Raw genomic sequence first — 21,105 nt, 5'->3', positions numbered from 1 at the left:
GAAAAATGAGTACTTTAAGTACTTTATAATAATTAACTGTCAAACTTTTTATCAATTTTTCAACGATATAATCAAATAAAAGACAAAGTAATCAACATTATAGTTTGGAAATAAATAAATAATCAAACTTACGTGTTTTATAATGATGAATTTAACAGTAGAATTTCTTTTACCTTCTATTTTTTTTTTTCTTTGTGGAGGTGGGGAATCCATTTTACAGACGCCATATGGCAGTGTCGGGGTCGCCGACTGGTTCCGCAAGATCTTAATGCGTATGGGTACCTGCGCACTACAGACTAAAGCTACACCCCTGGCTAATCACCCTTCCTGGAATTGTTTAAAGAAGCATTACTTCAGGAAAGGAAGTGATGCGCCCACACACACATTCATACACCACAATGCAATACACATCACCTTCCAAACAATACATAGCAATAACATTACAGCAAGAAAACGCATCCAACGACAGAAAATGTAAATCATGATCAAAGAAATTCAAATCAAATCAGAACATATATACAACAAATCTAACAAAGGGAACTAAGACTAGTTCACATCAAACACCACATGAGCAAAGAACATAACTGCAGACAGTACATCAAAACTTATCAAATCAGCACCGTTCACAGGTCATCATAAGTACAAAGTCCCACGATCATCCAAACAGATCACAAGAAGGTTCGGAACAAAGAAAAAAAGAAGAATATAATATATCCAAATAATATAATACACTAGCATAATACATCAACATAATACATCAAAAGGGACATGTCAATCAGATCAATCATTTATACAACAAAGATAGCAAAATTATACAGAAAACATCTCAAGTCACAAAACAAAGAACAGCAAGATCATAATAAAATGTAGCAACTATGAAAAGAAAACATCTACAAATATAATATATTAAAGTGATAAAAAAATTAACATAATAACTAATAACATAAAAAATTACCTTCTTAACCAAAAATATTACTCATTCACCATGAGGCAGGATTTTTTCGATCCTGATGATTCGACTGACGGTCACAATCAGCTGCATGAAAGGAATGCCCTCAGCCTCTTTGCACTCAGATAACCCCCACATGCATGGGAGGCCCCGATATGCACTCAGCCGAGAGCCTGTCCTCACACACGAACTCCGGCGCAATGCTCTGTTTCGGGTCAATTTATAAAGTGTAACATTCGAATGGCAGTTTTGGTGTCGTCCTCCACCACCCTCCAATGTTCCTCATCCTCCAGAAGTATCCTTTGCGTTTCGTTAGGGCGGAACACACGTGTTCGGTTCAGTCTGCCCAGCATCTCATTTCGTGCATCAGAAAATCGAGGGCATACAACGAAGTCGTGTAAAGGGGTCGTCTCCTCCTGTTCGCATTCCGGGCAGGTGCCAGTATGGTCAAGTCTAAATCAATACAGGTATATTCGGAAGCCTCCATGACCCACCAGGAACTGCGGCATATCCTAGTGAGGCATGACCTCTACGACACCACCCCATGATGTTTCCTATAAGTTGGTGTGTACATCTGCCATTCGTGGCCTGATCCCATCGCTCCTATCACTTTGTATCGTCCCATCCTTTATTTCCTGGGCCCGACGCTTCTTTTCGTCTGTAGGCAGCGGGCCCAGTTCCTTTAGCCTACAACGCTGCGTAATGATGGGGTTTATGGGCGGCAGTTCAGCTAGGACCTCTGCCTCTTCTCTTAAAACCATCCTGTAGGCAGATATTATCCGAAAGCAACACCTCCTATGGACGGATTCCATTTTTCCTCTATATTTTGCATATCGCAAAACTCCCGACCACAGCTGTACACCGTACATGAGGGTTGAATGCACCACTCCAGTAAACAACCTCCTTCTCTGCTGCGTGGGGCCTCCTGTGTTCATTAGAAACCGTGCGATCAGTCACCTTGTCCTTTCAGCCTTCTCGCAAACCCGAAGTGCATAGGCTCCAAAACGTAGTTTACTGTCTACTATACAACCAGGTATTTAACTGCTGGCTGGAGACTATCTGCTTACCATTTAGGGTCACTCTCGGTGTTGGCTTCCTTTAAGTAGCGGAAATGGCAGCCAGCTCCGTCTTTCTGGGGCCAGGGTTAGTCTAGCCCCAGCCATAATCCTACCTACCTTCCCTCTTTATCCTACCATAAGATGTTCGTGGTTTGTCAGCGGCGTCGCGCCGCGTGTCCGCTTCCAAAACCTAATAGGACATCAGCCTATCCAAAGAGTGTCACCGCTTGTGGTAGGACAACAATGAATACGCCATAATATGCGGTGGTACAAAGAGTCGGTCCAAGGACTGACACTTTGTCAAGCCGCTTGACAGACGCCAGCAACTGCGTCAAGTGCGGACCTGCCCCTGTGAAAACCAAACTGGTTCTCAGAGAGCCTGCCATGCTCCTCCAGCGCAATTACAGTCTGAAGCATTCTTTCAAGCACTTTTTTCAGAGCACCTATCCTAGCCAATGGCCGGTATGAGGAGGAAGTGTAGGAACTTTCCCGGGCATCGGTACTAATACAAGCCACTGCCGCTTCCAGCTACTCGGGAAGACTACCTCCTTTAGACACGTATTATACGTCTCGAGAAAAACCACCCGTGCCGCTATCTTGATCTCCAGGTTCGGGAGCAGGTCTGGACAAGGAGTCTTGTCAGACATCGTACGATCGCCACCTTCAACTCCTCATTAGTAACAGTGGAGAAGACTCAGCGCCATCAACGTCCTCAGGCAGTGTTTCGTTCCCATGAGGGAAGAGACCATCGACGTTGTTCACCGTCTCATGCGTAGAGTCATAGGTGGTGCCCTTGGTCTAATTACACTTCTAACCAGTATCGCGTAAGGCCTCTCCCATGACTCAGAGTTGACTTTCTGTATCAACTGGCTCCAGCATCTCCGTTTTCATTGTGCGATTATTTTAACAAGTTCACTCCTGCACATCTTACGTATACGGATCTTACAGAGTGCAGTTACGCCCTGGTTACCCGCCTCCTGAACTTGTGACACCCGACACGTAGGGCGATGTCCCTTTTTTGTATTTACGTGGTAGGACGGCACAGGCCTCTTCTAGAGATTCAGGGAGTCTGGTAGCCTTCTCTTCCGCAGTAGAATCTCCGTAGTTCTCTCGTAGGTTGAATCCCACCCCAAATACTTCTGGGTCATAGTTTCTCGTGCTCCAGCCCATAAACTTGGGTGGGCCGACATCATCCAGTCCTGCCTGCTGACGTCATCAGAAATGTCTGGTGATCACTGGCCATGTAGCCCTCCCAAACTTTCCACTCTCCTGTCGGAGATTCCAGCTGCAACCTCAGGAGACGAAAGTAAACATCAACAATGGAGCCAGAGTTGTCTCTTCTAAAGGTTTATTCTCCCCCAACATTGAGCACCACCAAGTCCAGAGCTGCGATCTTGTCCATCAGTGCAGCGCCCCTCTGGTTTGTCCTAATCGAACCCCAGTCCGTTGACCAGGCATCAAAGTCACCCGCCAGTAAGACCGATCGATTGACCGAGATGTCCCTCAGTAAGATAGTCAACATCTTCTTATACTCCTCTATGAAGATATTGGGGGAGAGATAACACGAGTAATAGAATACTCCAGCAACTATCGCTCACACGAAGCCGATTCCTCAACGTACATCCTCCATGCACCATCCTCCACTATCCATGGACGCACCACTATCCTCTGATATAATCCAGTCCGGACGGGGTCGTGGCACATATGGCTCTGAGACGATGGCTATGTCCGTGCCCCTCACCGCTATGTGTCTAGTAAGCAAGTCATGTGCCAGTGCACAATGGCTCATGTTTAGCTATTTTCATTTACGTGTCGATTGGTGTCCGTTCCTCCCCCGGCTCTCCTTACTAGTTTCTTTGTTCACCGCCTTGGGGAATGTTACACAGCCGGTCCGATTCCACTCGACGTTACACAAAAGACATTTCGGCACGCTTCTGCAATCTGCCGCCCGGTGTCCAGCCGCTCCACAGTTAAAACACGAAGCCGACCTGTCTGCGCCCTTGCAGTTCCTCGAGAGGTGTCCCACTTCGAAGCATATTTGTAGCATCGCTGCGGGAGGTGGTAGTCGACATGTAGTCATACCAGTGTTCCCATAGCCCGGCCTTGTTGTCAGTCTTCTGTCCTCTGGAATCTTCACATACAGGAGCACATACAGGAATCTTCTGATACAGGAGCTCCTGTGTTATCAGTTAGGCGTTCTTCTAGCATTGCCGAGGTCGCATTTCCAGCTCTGATATTCGCTTTACTGAGAAACCAAGCTACTTGTGGATGCCTGGCTGCGAAAACTTCCATTGCCCTGCCCTCTTTCAGCGCGTGGATGTCTACAACCGCTACAACTTCAAGGGTTTCCTCCCTTCTGTCCGGCAAAAATACTCGTGAATTTTTGAAGGCAGTTTTGCAGAGGTCTCTTCCTCTTTTAAAGTAGAGGATTGCCTCGTCTTAGGTCTTGTGGCAACGATATTAGTTATTGTCTGTGTCCCAGTCATCTCCATACTCTCCTGTTTCAAGCTGACTTACTCATTTGGATGAGAAGGTTTCTCTTCATCTGAAGAGATTTTTTGCCTATCCGTCCTTCTTTTGCTATTTTTATTGATTCGGGGAAGCAGCCCATCAGGTGTTGGAACAGGCATCATTGCCTTCGTAATGATCTTCGCAGGTGTGGCCTCCATGTCAATATGTTTGTTTAGACTGTCCTCTTCCATTTCGTTGTCACAGAAATCTTAAACTGTCAAAATGTTATTCCACTCCTCTTAGCGAGTTCATAGTCACCTTGCACGAAAATGCAAAAATTTAAGGCCTGGAACCCTAAAGATTTTGGGAAAAAATTCTAACTCCTACAACCACGTTTAAAAATTCGCGATGCTTTGCAGCGAGATTTAAAATTCTATACTGGAGCAACAGTAAGAAGTTGCTGTTGACTACAGCTTGACTAAGCTTCCACTTCCTTTCTACGAGTACGTGGCAAAAGGGAGGTTAACAACATGCAGGTTAACTGATTAATACCCACCGGGTTGGTCTAGTGGTGAACGCGTCTTCCCAAATCAGCTGATTTAGAAGTCGATATTTCCAGCGTTCAAGTCCTAGTAAAGCCAGATATTATTACACGGACTTGAATACTAGATCGTGGATACCGGTGTTCTTTGGTGGTTGGGTTTCATTTAACCACACATCTCAGGTATGGTCGAGCTGAGAATGTACAAGACTACACTTCATTTACACTCATATATATCATCCTCATTCATCCTCTGAAGTATTATCTAAACGGTAGTTACCGAAGACTAAACAGGAAAAAAGAAAAGGTTAACTAATTAAAAACAAAATTAACTGGTCTCTTATCCTTAAACACAGTATTTAAAAGATAAATAAGTAAATAAAATAGTTAATTAACTCTAAAATTACAGTAATAACTCACAGTTTTACCGCCATTACGTAGTCATACAAAAAGTTTAGTAACTTCACTAAAATTAAAATCACTCCAGCACTCATACAAATGTAAAATACAATAAAAACAACAACTTCACACAAAAACAACCCAAACTAATTACTAAAAACCTTTCTATTATTGAATACCGTACCAGCTAATTAGCAGATTCATATCTGCAACAACAATTTCACTAGCGTGGACTCCAGCGCCATCTTGCGGGTCCTTCTTACATATTCTAGATTAATCTTCTACGTAGATCCTGGTTCATTTGAATAAAGTTGTAACTCATCTGAAAGATAGATTACATTTTAAATTTAAATCAAGAAATATGGTCTTTTTGTAACGTCAGCAAATTGCTAGATAAAATTTTTTTCTAAATTAATGCTAACGCTATTTTTCAAGAGCTATGTGTTTTAATAATTAATTAAATTAAAATTTCTTATATATATATATATATATATATATATATATATAGGTTTCTATATATATATATATATATATATATATATATAGGTTTCTATATATATATATATATATATATATATAGATATATATATATATCCAATTAAAAAAATGGATACTTTTTCGTTTCTACCCACTATAAAATTTTGCAAGTTTTCACCTGGAAATAACTCAAAATAACAGGAAAAATTGATATTAACAATAACCAGGTTGGAAAAATAACCCATTAACCCGATATAACCATTTATATTTATTTATTTTATAAATATCATTTGACCAAACTTAACCTACGCTATATTAAATTCAGTAATTATTAATTATTTAAATAATGAAAATGTTACTGTTACTTAGTCGAGGTTAGCGAGCATAGGTTAAGTTTAATTAAATTATATTTATAATTTATGTCTACAATTATAAGCAATAATACCTACATTTTTAATATGTGAAATATATTAATATAGACCGATCGAAATAACTCATTTAGAGGAGATGAAAATTGTTGCCAGGATTTTTATAAGTTGAAATGGTAAAGATGCTTATTATAAACGTAAAAAAAATAAATGCGTGAGTGGGTTGGTGAAGGGTTGATTGAGGGGGTTGGAAAGGGGTGAAAGATGGTATTAGATTTCCAGCGAAAGTTGACGTTAAAAAAAATTGTAGTGATTTATGTCACAGAAAAGTATACTTTCACAAAGTTTCGTCAAAATTAAATTATATTTGCAGAAATGAAAAATAAAAAACGAAATAAAAAGAGATTTTTTTCCATTTTTCTCGGAAATTTTGACGTTATTTTAAAAAGTGACCTCTGCAAAAATTGTAGGTTTTTGCATATCTCCAACTTTTGTATTGGAAAATGTCAACCTCTCCTCATTTCCCCATTGAGGAGGGTCCTCAACTACCTCCGCTCACGTATTTATTTTTTTTTACGTTTATTAAAACCCCCTTTACCATTTCCACTTATAAAATGCAGGTAACAATTTTTTTATTTTTAAGTTAATTTGTTTGACTAACATGGAGAATACTTAAAATAACCGGTATAAAATAGCACGTTAGTGTGTTATCTAGTTATTGGGTTATTCCTCCAACCTGGTTATTGTTAATATCGATATTTCCTACTATTTTCAATTATTTCCTGGTGAAAAACATAGAAATAGAAGCGAGAAACAAAAAAATACCAAAATATGAAATACAACAATTACATTTTAATTCTGAACAATTAAAATGATTTTAAAAAGGTTTGAGGAGACCACTGCCTAGTGAAAATACTTCAACTGAAATGAAACTAGTTATGTTAGTAAAACGAATGTACGTAAGCCTTATATTAGTTCTAATCGAATATCTTTTCGCTGCGTTCAACGCTGCATTCGATCAGCGTTCAATCGACAGTTAAAAATTTATCGATACAGTTGCTATTGCGACCTTTATTTTTTATCGGAATCTTTATCAATAACTAGAAAGAAAACATTAACTGTTTGTGTTCAAAATATACTCGCATAATGATTTAAAAACATAAAACGACATGTCCACGTTTACATGTTCATTATAAATATCTTGTACTGTCTTGTCTGAATAATATTAAAAAATGATTGAAGGCTACGTTGAACGCTTATCGAACGCAGGGTTGAACGCAACTTTGAACATTTTCGCGAAAAGAATATTAGTTTGAATTTTATATTTTTCTATAGAAATATACACAAGAGGGAGAAACAAATGGTTGAAATTGATAAGCCTGATAAAGCTTTTAAACGTAGATGTGCAGCATGGGTTAAGGAAATGTTTTATTTGCTGAATGTTTTAAACCAATAATAGATGTCATACAAGAAATTAATGAAAAACTAAATCAATTAGATGAATTCATCGATGGAATATCTTTTTCGTAATCTATGTAAAATTTGTTTAAAGATTTATATTAAATACGAATAATATATGTGAAAATCTTCAACACATAAATTATATGCATTAAAGAATCGTTATCCTTGAAAATACTGTCGTTAAAGATTGCTGTTTATTGTTAAAAAATTACGCTATATGGGAATATTTTGGTCGGAACAATCTGCGAGGTCTAAACTGACATACATTAAAGAAATCAATAACACTGAAAAAATGTAGTCTTTATATGAAATGGTTTGTTGTATAGAAGGAGGGCCAACAATATAATCGTAGTGATGCTCGGGAATAACAAAAAATGGGAATGTATCTCGACTACGATCACATTAATGGTAGGAGAGAAGGCCAATGAAGAGAAGCCACGACAGGTTGAGCAGATGCGGATCGATAGAGACATGGAGTTCGATAACGAATGATCAAGGGGTGGGCCAGCTTCTGGGGATTGGCGGCGGAGCTCCTCGGTGTCGTCGCTCGTTGATCGTCCCCTGAGGACGCCTTCCGGTCATCTGGATTTGGGTAGTAGAGTACCTGGGTGATCATGCAGGGGCTGTACATACCATATGGCTTAGATCCGGCCCCCGCATGATAAGGGGGGAGGTTTTTACCGAGTGAGAGCCCCGCACTGTCATCATTTTGGGGCTGACGGTGGCTGGCAGAGCATTTTCCTACCCTACGGAAACAAAAAAAAAAAATCATAAATAGTCGATCCTCAAATCTGACTTTCATTATTGTAAAAATGTAATGAAAAAAATTACTTTATATGAATTAATTTGGTCATAGGAATTCCCAACACCTAATCTAGATACATCAAAGAATGATCTAACTACATCTTAGTGTTTGGCTGATCGGAATTCCTAGTAGCCAAGGTTTCTGAATAATAATGGAATAATTGTTTAGATTATTTATTTTCACGCCAATGAAAAAATCGATAATCAGCTTAAAATCACCGAAACCGACGTGCAGATTCTCCCCTAAGATAACTTAGATATATTAAAGAATCATTTTTCCTTTGAAAATATTGTTGATTTGATTCTGTTTGTTTACTATTTTGTAAAAAAATAAGTATTCATATAACTTATTTTTTACATCATAGTATTTAGGTAGTGCATAATTTTCATCAGTTTGTGAATCTATGCTGTAATTCCATTCATGTTGTGGTATAAGCAACAAATATTTATTATAATTCCTCGTTTAATATGTGCTATTTTATTGAATTTCAATTGTATGTAAAAAATAAATTATTTACAATCTTCATCAACGCTTCAAAAAACCGACTTCATAATTTATTTATTATAACAGTAATTATATATTAAAATAATCTCATATTTACGGATTGCAGATATTTTAGAAAAATATGATGATTCTACAAACTATATATCTGAATATTTTACATTGTTATATTCAAAATTACACAAAACGATAATCGTTATTGATTATAAGCTTAAAAGTAAAAATAAAACTTTAAATTGAAATTATATTGAACATACGAAACAATTGTCCAAGTTAACTATACGTAACTCGTAATATAAAAACGCAGCATCAAATATATTGCATAATATTGCTTATGAATTGGTATATCAAAAAGAAAATTTAGAAAACAAAAGAAATCCTCTTTTAAAAAGAGTTCGTTTATTTTTAACATAAATCAAAATGATTATACGTATGAAATGGTAGTTGGATTGTATAAACAATTTAAAACAAATAAACTTTTTTTTATAATAAATATTCTGTATTCATATCTCCACATTTGTGTAAAGAACAAGTTCTAACCAGATAATACCTATCACAGAAGATTTATATAAAGAAAGTGTATCTAAAAGATATTTACGAATTATGACATTTTTATAATTAAACGTTTTATTCGGTTCAAATCTCGAAAGTTTAATATTGAATATTAAACTCCAAATGGAAAACGGTGCGGTGCCTGTTGTAATAGGGCATTTACTGGCTGGAATTTGTAAGCAAATTTCTAAAATTACTTTTTCTAAAAAAAAAAAAAAAAATCGAGAAAATATATTTTTATCTGTAATTAATCTCTTAAAAGATAAAGATTACGAACCGCTACTAGACAAAATTTTGCATATATATATTGTAATATCAAATATAAAAAATATATAAGCAAAATATTTGGTAGTACAAACTCCAATGATATTTCATTATTTGCAAAGACAGCAATCAATATAGATACAATTGATGTTTATTCGTTAAAATCAATTATTTTTTCATATAAAACAAAATAGTTATCTTAAATTGGTCGTATATAAAAATCAAAACGATAATAGTATGTTTGTTTTCGATTTATTAGCGTTAAATCAATTCCTTTACATGAATTTTCTTGGAATGAAAGACTTCAAGTAGTATATCATAGATATCGTAAAGGTTTATGTCTTCCATACGACGGTGTTACAGTAAAACGTATATCAATTTTAGATATGCAATATAATTGTTTTTATTCAGATAATAGCATATCGTATAATTATATAAAAAACAAATATATAATGATACGTTTTTTAAAAAAATTAATAAATACAAATCAGTAAATACAGATAAATATAAATATATTAATATAATCTCTAAAAACACAGAAAAGGTGAAATAAAAGACATTAGAAAACAAATTATGTTAAGACAATTACAAATAACTTGTAATGGTAAAACAAATAAATTTTGTGAAGACGTTTTAACATTGTCAGTACCAGATAGTTATTGTTTGCATTTTCTAATTGATATTAATTAGACTACTTAAACTCATTTAACATCGATCCACTGTAACCAATAATGTATTTGAATAAAAATAAATTTTATATGTATATAGTTAATGATCTTTACACAATCAGATTTGAATGAAATTAATCAATCTAAAGATATTTATATTCATATATAAGGGTATTGAAGTACCATATTTCGATAATGTAATAATATTCTCAAATATTTTAGAAATTTTAATTCTGAGAAGAATGATTTTAAAAAAAATGAAAAATAAAAAAAAATCAATTTTTAATATTAAAAACAAAACAAAACTTATCCCAAAAATGTTACGAATTTAAAAAAATTAAAAACAGCTCTTTTTAGTACATTAAATCTAGACCTTTGAAAAAATTAAATACTTGAAAAAAATATACTCAATTTAGTTTATGTTGAATTAATTTAAAATAAATATTTCAACTCGTTCCTTAAATTTTCCGCCAATCTAATGATATTTTCGCGTTCCTTGATGAGGGCAGAATTGAGAATGCAAGCAAATACATCATATGTATTTACGTTTTGCTTGTATTCCTCGCATTTTCCACCTCCATAAACAATAATCTAAGACAGTAAGGCCTGGTAATAATCAAGGTGGCCAAAAAAATACAAGAAACATCCAAGGTCAAAAAACATAAACAATCAAGTTTACCCCTTACGTAACTGCTTAACGATTTTGGTATGACCGCATTTTACTGAAATAATTTTAATTCGGGCGAAATTCTCTCTCTAACAATTGTAACTCGATAACAAATAATTTTCAGACATATGTTTATATAACTATTTTCCTTATTTCAAGCTCTAGAATCAGTTCCCAAATTATTCCCCCCCCCCCGCCTTTTGAACCATTCTATATGTATTATATTACATTTGATTAATCCGGCGATTACGGATAATTACCGGTTGATATGTATAATCTCCAACAATGTTGGAGAATTTAATTAATATATAGCAGTTATTAATTTAAGCTTCTTTAGCGAATTTCGGCTAGCAAAATATTTCTCCCTGATTTTTGAGCCTTTGGTAATATTTACGCCAGATTATAATTCTTATATTATAATTAAAGGGTAAGAGTAAATTTAGTGGTTTTATATGAAATATGACTTGTAAAATTGAAAGAAAAAAGATCCCAGAACTGTATTTTTATAGTTTTTTTAGAAATTTAGATAAAAGATACAAAATCAGGATCGAAAAACATACTATTTTATATTTGACGGTAAAATTACTTGGAATTGATAATATATAAAATGTTTAAAAAAAATGTTATGGATACTTTTTCCCGAATAAAATCGAAAATAAAGTCCACAGAAATTAAATACAATATAAGAATTCTAAAGTTTATCAAAAACAAAACATATAAATATGTGGAAGATTTTAACTAGATATTAAAAGAAAAAAAATTGTCCAATATTACAAAATAAAATAATTAAATATTTTAGAAAAATAAGTAATTAAAATTATACTAAAATAGATGAAAAATCAATAAAAAGAACCAGCAATAAAACAATTTATTATACATGCTTAAAGCTAATTAAAAATTAATTTTAAACTGTGTACAAGAAGGAAAAAACTATAAAAATTACATCGAATCACCAACATCTCGTTACTTAAAGAAAATTAATCAAAGAGAAAGAAATAAGAGACTGGGGAAGGAAATGTGAGTATATGTTGGGGGTAAAGAAAGGGAATGAGTAGGAAAGTTAATATATAGTGATCGAATGGGATAATTGCACGTGCTGCTGTTGAAATTGCATGTTTATTATGCGCGTGGCGATCGAAAATACAGCAATTTAGAAATACAGTATCGTGTTTCATTGTAATTCGTCTTTTTCATCTATTATTAACACAAACAATAGGGGAATGCACGATAGTAATTATTCACCACCGCATAATATTGGTTTTCCTTCATTAATTCTTGATATTAAACGTTTTTAATACATAATTTTTTAATTATCACATAAAATTAATTTCCAACATCATTACAAAAGTGATTAATCCAATGGAATATCATCTTTCAAATAAAAAAAATACTTAATATTTAAGTCAAATTTTAATGCAATTAAAAATCTAAACAAAGTAGAAGAACAACAACAAAATAACATGAAAACTTTCAAAAATAACACAAATGAAACTTATCAAATAAAATAAATTTAATTGCATTTTTGACACTTGTCACAATAAGCATTAATAAGCATCTGTTATAATATTTACACCATTCTCAGAAATAATAAGGCATGTCGTATTTCATACGAGCTACATGTACTTAAAGAGAAATTAATGAATTCTCTTTGTCTTCATTGATCTGATTATTAAATTGCTTATTAAGATGTTATCCCCCCTCCGCAAATAAAATTAACGTGATCTCTATAAGAGAGCGTGATCTCTAAATAATATAAATATATATATATATATATATATATTTATATTATGGCTTTGAAAGGCTCTATATATATATATATATATATATAGAGCCTTTCAAATTACACCTTCATTCTGTTCATATCAGAAACTGATTGTTTTATTATTACCCTTAAAGGAACTCTGAATAGCAGCGCTCGTACTTTGCATTCATTATTCCTTAAACTAAATAAGATTATTCTTTTTACTTTCCTGTACAAAGTAAAGGAAGAATTATAATCGCGAAAAATCTCGGTTTTCAGATTTTCAACATATATATTCATTCTGACTATCTCTGAACCTATTTTGACTAGTTTCGGCGTGACGTCTGTTTCGGCGTACGTATCTCGCATAACTCAAAAACGATTAGCGGCAGAAGGTTGAAATTTTGGATTTAGGACAGCTGTAACATCTAGTTATGCACCTCCTCTTTTGATTGCTATCGACTGGACCAAAAGTGCCCAAAAAAAGCCCAAAATCAATCAAAATTTGATTTTGGAATTTTTGTTAACCGCAGTAATAAGGCTTCATTGAAAGATTTTAAACGATATATCATAAGTGATACTTATTTTCATTGGTTCCAGAGTTATAGCTAAATAAAATGTTAATTAATGAAATACTTCGATCTTATAACGGGAAGACACATCCGTTCGAATGCGACTTCATTTTCTTTTTTTTTTTTTTTACTTTTGCTTTTCTTTAATTTAAATTTATTGATTTGTTAATAATTATTAACCTCTGATTGTAAAAAAAAACTTTTACAATAAATAATTGAATAATAACAATAAAAAAATATGAAAAAATCAGAAGTTATTAGAAGTTATGTAATATGAAATTAGAAGTTATGTAATTTAGTAGTCGTACAAGGAAGTAATATGGTGTCACATCATATGGTGAAACATTTGATTATTTTATTTATGCATTTTTTCATTTTGTTGATGTTACATTATAATAATTTATAAAACATAGTATTAGATAAACATAAGACTTACATTTATATAATGAGTTTTAATAAAGGGAATTTTACTCTAACCCAATATTTCAGGTAAGATTGCGGAATTGATAATTGAACAAACATTTGATGTTAATAAAAACTAATATTTTAGCAATTGTGTAACTGTCGTTCACTTTTATTAAAGAATTGGAGGATCGTATCTCACTTTCAAATGAAATAAGTTTAAATGTAATAATAATTTTGACCATCCTTCTATCGTTTTTTACTAGTTTCGTCGTGACGTCTGTACGTACATATGTATGTATGTGTGAATGTATCTCGCATAACTCAAAAACGATTAGCTGTGAACAAGTTGTACATATACATCATTGATTGTAATCGAAATTAAAATTAACATTTTAATTACTAGAATATTTGGTTCTTAAAGGGAAGGCACATCAGTTCGAATTAGACTTATTTATTATTCGAATTTTTTAAAATTTAAATAAACTTATTTAATAATTATTAGCCCGTTATTGTAAAAAAAATTACAATAAATAATTAAAAAACTGAAAAATGAATTTAATTAAAGAATAATGAAGGGACTTTTAGTCTAACCAAATATTTCAGATAAAACTGTTGAATTAATAATCGTATAAATATTTGATGTTAATATTTTAGCAATTGTTTAACTCTTTGCATTTATTAAATTGCAGGATCGTATCTCACTTTCAAATGAAATAAGTTTAAATGAAGTGCAGCAAAAATGTCTATATGTAAATTAATAAACGTGCAAGGAAGTCATGGGTGACCACATCAGATATATTTTTTTTTTTTGATGTTTGTTTGTACATGTATCACGCCAACCGACCGATTGCTTTCAAATTTGCAGCATACTCGTACATTCATTTTATTCTACGGAAGATCTTAATTCATAGACCGAAGCTCTATCCTCCTTGGGAGTGAAGTTGTGAATTAAAAAAATTAAAGAAGATTAGTCGTTTTACTTCATTATTATATTTCTATCACTGTGGCAAACACAAATAAATTATTGATTTTTCTCTCTACTAAAGTATGCGTACTTAAGTTTCTACGTTAATATTATTCTACCCAATGGGTTGGTGGAATAGTGAACTCTTCATCGCAAATCAGTTGATTTCGAAATGGAGATTTCTGAGGTTCAAATACTAGTAAAGGTTTTTATACGGATTTAAATACCAGATCGTGGATACCGGTGTTCTTTGGTGGTTGGGTTTCAATTAACCACACATCTCAGGAATGGTCGAACTGTTAGACTGTGCAAGACACTACACTTCATTTACACTCTGAAGTATTATCTAATCGGTAATTACCGGAGGCAAAACAGGAAAAAGAAAGAAAAAAGACAACAATCAGGACTAAGTTTTTAAAGATTCTTAGAATCTTTAAAAATAGTTGCGTAACCTTTTTAAAGAAAAAAATTATTTCTTCCTTAATAACTTGTCATTTACAAAAATAGAGCATTAAACGTTTTTCAAGAAAATATTTTTAAATAATAAAAAGTAATAAGAAATTTTTAAAAATGAATAATTTGTAAGGATTTTTTAATGTATCTTTTAATGTTAAATAAATACATACGAAACAATTTTCATAAAGTGTAACCTTATTGATATGCCACTCCAATATTTTTGCCCATCGTCTGATTTTTTTTTAGTAGTAACACTTTTCTGAATACATGAGGTACCACATCAAATTTCATTGTTGAACAATAAATTATCTCTCAGGAAAAATGTAAAACGGTAGTTTACATTCAATATAATTTATCAGATGTTTTCCAAAAATATTCTCTTAACAAAATTTGTATTTTCTTATGCAAAGATAATAAAAAATCATGAAACAAAAAAATCCAAGCAATAATTAAAAAAAAACAAATGTTTTCCCTTTATAATAATGGTACTGAATATTCTAATAATGGCGAACAAAGAATACGTACTAAAAAATCTAATTTTAATTAAAAAACTCAGTTTATATTTAAAATAGCTGATTTTTTTATTTTTTGATGAAATTTCACAGAAACTTTGAAATTGTACGTGGAATATGGAAATGGAATTTTATAGCGTAGGAGAAAAATGTTATACCCGACTGGGATTCGAACCCGGACCTCCGGATAAAAATCCGAGACGCTGCCACTCCACCGGGAAGATCGGTATTTAAAAATAATAATAAGTGTTTTTTTTTTTTAATTTACCTAATTTATTTTTTATCACTGAAAAATTTATTTTTTAGATATTTTTGTGCCTGATAAAAGAAATAATTTCAAATTTAATTTAAATTACTAAATATTTACCATACAGATATCTAAGTTGCGTGAGAGCAATCACATTGTTTCTAATATATTCATAAAAGACCACGTTTAATGATAGACTAAAATGATAAATGTCTGTCTATTTAATCAAGATAAGTGGAAAGAATAATAGTGTAGCAAGTGCTAAGATCATCACACCCACGATTTTCTTTGCTACAATTATCTATAAAAGCATGACTATTACCTATAATAACGTTGTTTCTTTCATAACTATACTATATATAAAGAAAGATAGCCTTTTAACGGCACCTTTCCTAAATAATTGATTGTAACCTTTTTAATGAAAATTTGCTGGTTAAATGATATTAACCATCATTAAGCTATATAGAAATATTCTGGGAATCACTATTTTACTTAATCATAAACTATTTATAACATTTTTTTTATTTTAATGATTTTAATAATAGCTCTTTATATCAAACAAAATTTCAACATTTTTATTTAAAATAATTTTGTTTTAATTATTATTGTCAAAGTCAGGGTAGTTCAATAAGTACGCATTGTCATTATCACTAATCTCCTACCACGTAATTTCAGTATACGTGTTGGAATTTTCATTGCTGTTTCAGCTGCCGTTATGCATAATAAATTTTTAGGTATAAATTCATAACATTCAATATTATACTGGTTTATTAAAAGAATAGATTTTATTCTAACATTTATTAATTTATTTATTTATGAAGTATTCAGTTGTACAAGCTAAGCAACTAAAATTGTCATTGGCTATAAATACATTCTAATTAATAAAAAAATATTTATAGAAAAAATATTACAAGAAATATTCTAGTATTTTTCACAATTCGCAGTCATAAGTCGGCCTCATTGGGATGCTACCGATGAAAATAACTCGGAAGACATTTACGTCAGCGATTTAACGCTCAGCTTTGCCTTCGCTGAAGACTTCTCTCGGACATATTCTCATGTCTTATTTTGTTGCCCTCGAAACTAACTAACAAACCGAACTTGCGGAAGCGCGAAGACCCCGCGCCAGCACTAGTACATAAACAAGCTAAAATGACTGCAAATATCTTAACCATGGTATGACCATAATTCTGTATAAATCTCAAAAACCAAATAATTGTTGTTCGCAACAAAAATACTTCGACCTTTAGTTAGTAAATGTGAAATAAAACTTAAATTTAACTTTACTTAAATGGGACTCTGGTCTGGTCCACTAGGAAGTTGAAAACAGACCTGCTAATCTCCCACCGGCTCCATAGCAGAAGCCTGCTTGAATAACTTTCCCTGGTCTGGTCCGCTTTATGGGAGCGAGGTCAACGCCTTCACTCTTGCAATAAGTAGCTCCATCGCAGGTCAAGTCATGCCATGCTAATTTGTTTATCATAACAACGGTAATACATAAATTGCTCACCATTCTACTTGAATTTAACTTAAACTTTAATCGGACACTTCTGCTATGATTCCCTAAGGAGTAGACGACAGACCCATTTTCTCCCACGCAACTGTGTCGCAGAAGTTCGAGTAACATTTACTTCCTGGTCTGGACTGCTCACGGGCGCGAAGTCAATACCTTCACGCTCCCAATCACAGCTTCATCGCACCTTCCTTGCTTGACTTAATTTACTAAGGTTAATTAAACCGCAGCTTTAATAGCAAATGCGTCTACGTCGGGCCAATCAACTGCCCAGACGGTTTCATAGCCACCCGGGGTAGGAATCTAAACAAAGACCCACGCAGCAAATCAGTGCGAGTAAGAGGCGAGAGAAGCTAGCCGCCAATTGGGCCTCATAGAGTAAATGACCAGTTGTTTACAAGGAAACTGCAGGAGAACATCCCTCCGCCAGGTTCTCTCACTACAGATTATCCCGACTGCCGTTTTAGACCGAAACCTGTGTCTTAGAAAATCTAAACTCATAAATGGGTAGCACTTTCACGCAGAAAGTGCTCCTACCAGATAGGGACCAGAACTATACACCGAAATCCGTCAATAATCAGTGATCTCATTGCGCCAAAGAAGTGATTTGGCCTTCGCATCTACAGCTAAACTATTTAATTACTTTCTCCACAGAATGGCGAACCAACTAGCACGTCTTACAAAAATTTACACTAACCGCATAACCTGGCACAACACCGTTACATAAAAATGATACTTCAAAAAATAACTCCTAGACTCCGTTGACAACAATCTCACCTAACTCTAATTGAAACACAGGCACCGAGCACTCAAACACACCTAATCATCTAGGGAATTGAAATAAAATTCTACCGCTAGTAAGTGACAGCCACAGTCCTTACTGATGACCGAGTGCCGATGTTCTTTGCGTAACCTTTTGCAGTTAACGCAGGAAGAAACTTCTCCCTTTTGCGAACAGTCCTCGCTCTTGTGACTCTCCTCGCGAGAACTCTTGAACCATCTCTACATGTCAGTTCATTTCTTGATGCGGCAGGATGTAAAATCAATGTACCATCTTTCCTGGAAACAACCAAAGAGACCAGCGCCTAGTTCAAAAACTCCGTGATAACGCTGGGCATCATGCTTGCCTGTCTTAAAGAGCAGCCTACACTCTTGCCTAAAAGAGGCTCATTTAATTCGGGGTTCTGTTGCCGGATAACTTCCTTATCAGGTAGCTGTCGATCAATGTCATAGACAATGACTCAGACTACATTTCCTCTTGGGATCGACTTTTACCTCCAATTGTTTTACTGCAGAAGACTGTGTTGACTCGGGCAGTCTCGCTATCATTCGCAACCGCTACCAGACCTTTGCTGATTCACTAATTTCCCTAATCTTGAGGTTCTTCCTGTTGCCACGAAGAGCAACTTGAAAGTCCTCCTTGAGTTTCCTACTAGTCTTAGTAGACCCTTTAGCCTTCTTTACGAAAATCACTTCAGAATGTTTCTTCCCTTGGCTAGCTTCACGCTTGCCCCGTACAACTTTAGTGTAGCTTCTCGGTTGCACTGGAGCCGGAACGGGTGCCTGAACCACTTTGACCTCCTTGGGCTTCGGGGTCAAACTCCCGAATCCTTCTGCCAAAACAGATAAATATTGGCGAAACAGGCCAAGTCTCAAAATAAATCAACTTCTCGCCCCTGCACTGACGCTGCGGGGGGGTCTACAAAATTTAGCAAGTTCTTTAAACTCTCATGTGCAACTTGCACAAGCGGGACAGAACTACCAGGTCTGCCCTTGGTCTTTCTGAAGTCCTCAACCAGCAAATTAGGTGTTCCTGTCCGAATGGATGTCCCTACATCCATCGCAGAGTTCTCATCTTCAAAAGTTGAGGAGGTGAATCAAAAATATTTAACCCTCTTCTTCTGCCTGAACTTTTTAACTTCACCGTCAACTAACATGGTCAGAGATACCCTAGCCTCACTAACCTGACTAACAGATATACGAATAGCTCGCTGTATTCCTTCTACCAAAACTATGAGCAAGCCCACATGTGCAAAAACTACCCGCAGCGAGGGACGGGTAGCCGGAGACCTTTATTCTGCTGCAGCTCTTTGCACCTCTTGGCCGCTACTGGATCAAAACGTAAACGCTTCCATAGATTACGGCTTTCGTTCTCAAAAGAAAGCAAGCACGACTAACAGTGGGTGATCCCCTTGCTTGTCACAGGAACTTAGGACCAGGAGCGTTGCCACCTCTTCGCCGCGATGAAGTGGGTGCACGTTGTACAAAATGCGCCTTAAAACTCTGTGACCGAGGGACAAAGATAAGTCTGAAAGTTAACGCTAATCTTTAGCCGCAGTTCGACACACAGCAAGACACAACACAAGCGGAAGTTACAAATTCGACCGACTAGCTCAAATAGCATTGAATATCAACTCGTAAAATCACAGTAACTCTGAATGCATTAGAGGGACCAGAGTGTATCAAAGTCGTACAGCGATTCAAGAACAAACTATTGAAAAATATAACAGAAGCGTCGTGGTTTGCAAAAAAAAAAAAAAACACTGAAATACAGAATTATCTGAGATTGCAAACCTTTCGAGAGGAGATACGGCGATTCAGTCAAAGATATAAAATCAGACTGAAACAATATGTGAACTGATATGTATTAGATTAGTAAATTCTCATAGATATGAGCTGAATCACCTATCTAGGGTGTTATGCATCGTCGAAATTCTTCATTTCGTTTCGCCACTTACTTTTGTTGATTCTTTAAATTGTGTGACTGTTTCTTTGTTTGATTAGTTATTCTTTGTGTGAATAAGATTATTTTTGGTACTTTCTTGGCTTTTTATTTTGTGAAATAAATATAAAAAAACAAACAAACAGAATACAACAATGCAACATTCTAAAACGATAATTTTGGTTCATTTTTTTTCAAGATATCTCAAAATAATATACAAATATCATATGATATCAGATATAAAAATTGGATAAGGTCTTTTTTTTAATAGGTTATAGGCCCTTGGCCAAGACTGAGAAAGATCTAAATATTGCTACATTCGAGAATTTTCCAGAAACGTACCAGATCAGATAAATTTACACTTTTAAAAATAATATTATTATTTAAAATTGCATTTAATAAAAATCAAAGTTTCCCAAAAACCTAAACCTATCATCTCACATGATCGACTATGTCGTAATCAAATGTATCGAATTAGATATTAATATAAACATATCAAATAATAATAATATTGTTAATGAAATGCGTAGTCAATTCTTGTCGTTATGAGTCATTATTGTTATCAGAAATTAAGTGGAATATCCATTATCTTGTCCTCTCTTAATAAATTAGAAGAGAAGTAGATCACTTTATATTTAATAGAATGAACAAGATGAAGATGATAACGCTGATAGATGGGAAGCGATTAAATATTCCGTAGCTGCTTTCCCAATTATACGCTATTTTAACAGAAGAGTATGGAAATTAATAAAAGGTTTCGACACGTTGATGACACATGTAACGTCAACCACCACACACCGCAATGGACCTCT

The 21,105-nt window shown here is 34.2% G+C and overlaps 1 long non-coding RNA gene across 1 annotated transcript in view; it reads right to left on the bottom strand.

Moving 5' to 3' along the window:
• Positions 1-201: 201 nt before the first annotated feature.
• LOC142330632 (uncharacterized) overlaps positions 202-21,105 on the bottom strand; it is a 163,560-nt gene continuing 142,656 nt past the window's right edge. Inside the window, exons 2-3 of the long non-coding RNA XR_012757824.1 lie at positions 5,583-5,720; positions 202-327 (exon numbers count right to left, since the gene is read on the bottom strand). This is a non-coding gene — a long non-coding RNA (uncharacterized LOC142330632). The remainder of the gene's footprint in view (positions 328-5,582; positions 5,721-21,105) is intronic.

The sequence above is a fragment of the Lycorma delicatula genome, chromosome 9 (genome assembly GCF_047948215.1).
Source record: "Lycorma delicatula isolate Av1 chromosome 9, ASM4794821v1, whole genome shotgun sequence".
Classification (NCBI taxonomy): Eukaryota; Metazoa; Arthropoda; class Insecta; order Hemiptera; family Fulgoridae; genus Lycorma; species Lycorma delicatula.
This window is presented reverse-complemented; position numbering and strand designations above follow the sequence as displayed.